This window comes from Brassica napus, chromosome C1 (assembly GCF_020379485.1).
Source record: "Brassica napus cultivar Da-Ae chromosome C1, Da-Ae, whole genome shotgun sequence".
In the NCBI taxonomy this organism is placed as follows: Eukaryota; Viridiplantae; Streptophyta; class Magnoliopsida; order Brassicales; family Brassicaceae; genus Brassica; species Brassica napus.
The window spans coordinates 13,509,249-13,515,248 of NC_063444.1; the positions used below are offsets into that span (position 1 = coordinate 13,509,249).

A 6,000-nucleotide genomic window follows, 5' to 3' on the forward strand; every position below is an offset into this window, starting at 1 on the left:
TTCGCCTTTGTGCGATTCCGATCAGAGTTGATCGTGTATTCTTTTGATCAGAGTTGATCGTGTATTCTTTCGATCAGTTTTGATCGTATTTGCGGTTTCGTTCCTCTTGATTCGCTTTTGTGCGACTTATTCCGATCAGAGTTGATCTATGGTTATTGTTCAGCTTTCTTTTTGGATCACAGTTGATCCTTTCTTGAGCTGGATTCTGTTGAAGTTACATTGTTTCTTCTGGATCAGAGTCTGATCCGTCATCGGATCTGTTTCTTCAAGGTGATTCACCATCATCATCTCCTATCGTCTTTGATATCATCATCATCATCTTCGTTTGATTCAATAGCTTCTGCGTATACTTCAAAATGGTTCAAGCTTGTTCTTTGGCTAAATCATCCATATCCACTTTATTAAGTGAAGATAACTCCAAGATCAAGTGTGAATTCAGTTATGGTTATCTTCCAAGACCACCAGAAAGTCACCTCGACGATTATTCAGGTCTTAAAATGATGTAGCGGAAGCTTTATAGGATAGAACTAGAGATCCGTTGATTCTGAAAATACCCGGAAAACTAGAATAATACAATGATCTTATTTAATTTAAGAATGCCTAAGATCAATATCTTCTTGAATTCGTTGAGAACACCTATGTTCTAGCCGTAAACAAGGAATAAAGAAAAATCTCTTAACTTATATTAATCAAATCATAAACTCCATAAATTGAATATAAATTTCCTAAACGGCTATATATAAAAAAGCCATAAAACCCTAAAAACATTAAAGATAATTATCTAAATAATTAATAAAACAAATAATAAGATATTTGAAAATATTTCAAATACTTATCTACATCAGAAAATCTCCTTCACCTCCTTGATTGATCTATGAAACCAAGCCTTAAGGTATAAAGCTAGAGATATAGGCTATGATCACTTCTTTCATGGTGATTTTGTTGTCATATGGATAATTTTGGAAGATAGAGGTTCTCACAGAAAAGGGGAACTTTGGTTATAGCATTTTAGGCAGCATCATAATTGTGGTGATGATATCCATGACTTAGATCTCACTGCAATATTTGTGATATATGTGACTGATCTTCCTGCGGTATATCACGTTGCTGTGAGAGTTCTACAGTCCAGCTCTCATGCTGCATCACACATGAGATAATTGAAAAAGGATGTTCATACCCCTGTAATGGTTTGGCATTTACACATCCTATTATGTTTGATCTCTCCTGATAAGCAACAAGGTGTTGCAACGTTTGTCTTTTGGCCAAGATATATTTGTTTCGGATCTTCAGTCTTCTTGATTTGTGAAGCTAGTCTGCTTATTGTTGTTGCGGAAACGTTATGCCATGTCACTCTTCTATTACTCTTCAGATGTTTCCGGGTCAGCACCTCATCACTTATTAGAGAAGTTTGTATCTGCAACAAGTTCAGTTTACTGAAGCGGCTTTGTGATCATGTTCTGCATCCACTATGTTCTTTTGATCGTGTGTTACTGATGCATATGACAGTGTTCAAGCTACTTCTTGGTCAAGTTCTTATGGCTATCGTTAGCACATCATATCCACAGTTCGTCATCCTCTATTGCTGCAAGCTGTTGTTTCAGAAGCTACTGAAATTTGAGAAAATGTCTTATGTTATCTACTTGGGACAGTCATATACATTCTGATTTAAGGCAATGGAATGTTGTTATTTTTGATGTGTCATATGGATTACTGCTGAGACAGAATCCTATCTACCTCCACGTATGATGCTTCTTCACATACTTGTTTCTAATGTGGAATGATGTTAGGAGTTTTCAAGGCTTCTAAGACAAATGTTGTAGTATCAATGATTGTCGAACCAGTTCTGAGAGATATCAAAGCACCGAGAATGCAAGTAATCACTTAATATAAGTGCAGCCAATGGTTTTTAAAAGAGTTTTTAAACTATAACTAACTAAAAGGAATAACTAAATGATACTTTCTTAACTATGGGAAAAGAGAACTCATGGATATAGGGATTAGACCTCGGGTGATCAAGTTTCGAATTAAGGATGACAAACGATCAATCAAACTATCAACCTTAAGCTTGAACACAATCCTAAACAGACTCTATGTCTAGATGAATGTTCATTTACTAACACAATTGATGTTTGAATAATATGAAAGCAATCATAACTAGCAAGTCCAATGGCTATCCTAGCACCTCTAACAACAAATGTCTTTGGCAAAGTATGCTAAAAGCTTAGAAGAGTTGTCTCGGGCATTTCCTCGAACACCTTTCGGGTGAGAAATCCCTAAGGATCAACAACTGAGTGGCCAACTCAGAAGATGCATTATGTTCACTCTGTTAGCAAGGAAATATGAAAGATCTACACTAAAACATCCTAGCTCTAACCTAATCACCCTTAATCTCCCTAACCCATGAATTCAAAAGGTACTCACTAATCTCCATGATTCCTCTTAAACCCATGTTGGATTTCAGATTAATCATGTAGAGAAACACAGAAAATAGATATAAGAACACAGAATTTCAATAACAAAACTGATCAATTGATTCAAGAGATGACTTTCCAAAGGTTTTTGGTGGTTTTTCTTCAGAACCAAAGATGATATGCCTCATGGTGGCTTACAGAGTATTAAAACATAGGTTTAGAAAATAAAAACGTGCATAATGAAATGACCAAAAGACCCTTGAGAAATCATAAGTTCGAGCAGAAATATGACGCGCAGCGACCTCCGCTTGTCGCTCCGACAAGTCGCTCCATGCTTCGGGAGCGACCTCGCTGTGTCGCTGCGAGAGGTCGCTCCGGACTCGTTCTCGCATCTCCGAGTGATGAAAACGCGAGCGACCTCCGCTCGTTGCTCCGACAAGTCACTCCATGCTTCGGGAGCGACCTCGCTGTGTCGCTGCGAGAGGTCGCTCCGGACTCATTCTCGCGTCTCCGGGTGATCAAAACGCGAGCTACTCTTCCCTGTCGCTCCGTGAAGTCGCTCCATGCTTCGGGAGCGTCCTCGCTGTGTCGCTGCGAGAGGTCGCTCCGGACTCGTTCTCGCGTCTCCGGGTGATCAAAACGCGAGCGACTCTTCCCTGTCGCTCTGGTAAGGTCGCTCTGATAGGGAGATCAGAGCGACTTGATGGTGTCGCTCCGGACTAGTCGCTTCGGTAAGGTGCTCGGCCAATGATCACTTTAAACACTTCTTTTGAACTCTAATTGCACCCAAATGTCTCCAAGAACTCCATGTGGTACTCCAATACCTGATAAGGACTCATGTATGAAAAATGCAACCACTACAAGAAAATAGCTCTATTGCAACAGAAAAATTGCAACGTCCATTTTCGTTAATAATTTGTTATGATTATTGCAATATTTTTGCTATAAAGAATATTCGTTACAGTTTCATTACAAATTTGTTGCAAAATAACAACTATAACAGACGTTGCATATTTTCATATTTTCGTTACTAAATTGTAACATTTTGCAACATAAAAAAATATCTTGCAAATTTTGCAAGAAACATTCAACATTCAACATTTTAAAATCATTGCTAATTTGCAAAAAAAAAAAAAATTAAAAATATATCGCAAAAAATGTGACAGTGATTATATTTTTTATTATATGTTTTTTTTATAAAAAGAAATTAAATGGTTTTTCGTATATTAATTATGTACTTTTGTACTTTTGGTTGCCACTTCTTTAATATTAGATTGCTAAGAATTTATTAATTAACTTCGCCTCTTCTCTCTAAATATCTTTCTTATCCAGAGATACATCTAATTTTTTACTAATACAGTTTTAGTGTAATTCTTGTTTCTTCTCTGTCAAAGTTCATGTTTTACTACGTCGGATAGATCGTAGATCACATGAGGAAGGTGCAGAACAGCCGCAGGTAACTTCTCAAATTTCTTTTGCGTCATTGTTGCAAAATGGGTTGTTACGTAATTCCTTTGTTTACGTGATCTTTCTTGTTACGTAATTTCTTGGCAACTACTAGAATGTTTTTTTATTGTATCAAATGTAGTTCCGCCTTATATTGCATTTACAGCTTGACTTTTAGTTTGTTTACAGAATAATATATTAACAGATATGGATAACCCATTATCAAGATTCACTTAGATTTTATTGTTTCCATATATATAAAGAGCTTATACCGGTGTTTTTAATAATTCATTTGACTTCTGCAGACCGTAGTTCTTCCAAAGTAACTCATCTCCAGAAATTCTTTTGTTTTTCCTTGTGCGTTTTATATCCTTCATGAATTACTTTTAAGTTTTAAGTCTGGTAATTTTTTTCAGATGAATCAGATGGCAAATGATGGTCATAATCAAGAAGCAGCCCAGCCAAGGAATGTCTTAGGTGTTCTTAATCCTTCCAAAGTGAATGGATCATTGTGGTAAAAAGTATATATATATATATATATATATATATTACATGTACGTCACTTTAAATTTTTCTGTTACGTTCTATTTTTTTATAGGTTCAAACGTGATTCAATCACTAGTGAGATAAGAACAATCATTCGATCTGATTATCCTAGCCCATATATATCGAAACTGGTCAACTGCACCGCAACACGTAAAAGTAAAAGATCGATGGTGGTACTTATTTAAGGTATATCAAAGAAAGGCTGAGCAAACTTGAAAGCTTGGAAAAATGATAGCGATCCTTTGTCCAGCTATTCTATCGAGGATGTCAGCTATTCTATGGAGGGATGTCAACAACTAAGTTTTACTTGACTGCTTTTGTTATTTTTTCTAAGGTTTTATTAGTTTTTTTCTAGTTTTAAATTATCTCTGGTTTTTCTCTATTAATGCATCGTTGAACTTTTTAATAATTTATTTATTTAATAAAATTGGTCATTAAAACTTTTTTTATTATAAAATATATATAACATAAAAATAAATAACACACCTAATATTTCTTAAAATAGAATACTAAAATAATTATTCTATGCAACACAGTTAATATCTACTAATTTTATTAGAATATTAATTATTAACCATATAGTAGTCACCGTCAAAAAACATTTGCACCAAATCAATTATTTAAAAGCAATTACAGGAAATTGGCAACAACATTTGCTATATCTTTTACATAGCAAATTTCGCAATGATTTTAAATTGCAACGTCCAAAATATTTTATATAAAAATTTTGTTGCATTAATATTACTAAATTTCAAAAAAGAATAATTGTAAATTTGCAATGTTGTTTGCTATATATTTTAAGTAGCAATGACTTGCCACCATTTATGGTTACAAAAAATGTTATAAATATACAACAAAATTGCTATAAGAAATTGTTGCAAAAATATGACATATATAGCAACAACTCAATTTGTTGCTAATTTTACTACGTATCTGCGACAAATATGGATTTGCAACATTCATATTGCAAGAAATTAAAATTTGTCACATTTTTATTGCAATTTAATATTTGCAACAATAAATAAACATATTGCAACAATATATTACTATTGCAATATTACTATTTTCTTGTAGTGAACCTAAACACGGCTAAATCCTAATCTATATGATCAAAATGCACATGGGTGAATGGATAAAACAATAGAAATATGCAAGATATCAACTCCCCCAAACTTGTTCTTTACTTGTCCACAAGTGAACTTTCTAGAACTCATAGGGAGAGAGGTTTGAAGGTGGGAGCTCATAGCCAAAAGAAACACAACTAGCAAACACAATTACCACACTCTCTTATTACACTCTAGCTTCTCTAGTCCTATCTCAACTCCTTTTGCCCCTACACTCATCATCAAGCATCCACACATTCAAATCAACCAACTCTCACATTCATTATGCACAAAACATCTAGTGAATTCTTGCAAATGGTCAGTCGGTCCAAGTCATTTGGGTAAGGGAAGGTTTTTATTCAAGTGATTCAAGAGGTTCGAAACATAAAATCTTTAAGGTGGTTTACTCTCGAAACAAGTAGCCTTGACATTGCACATAATATATCTAAGAAAGAGACCAACTCATGCATACAATGCTCAATCTCCATTGTCCT

The 6,000-nt window shown here is 34.7% G+C and overlaps 1 long non-coding RNA gene across 1 annotated transcript; it reads left to right on the top strand.

The window, feature by feature from the left end:
* Positions 1–3,878: 3,878 nt before the first annotated feature.
* Positions 3,879–4,839, top strand: LOC111215562. The gene is made up of 3 exons (XR_002664454.2): positions 3,879–4,179; positions 4,274–4,371; positions 4,456–4,839. It is a non-coding gene; the product is annotated as an uncharacterized LOC111215562 (long non-coding RNA).
* Positions 4,840–6,000: the final 1,161 nt, after the last annotated feature.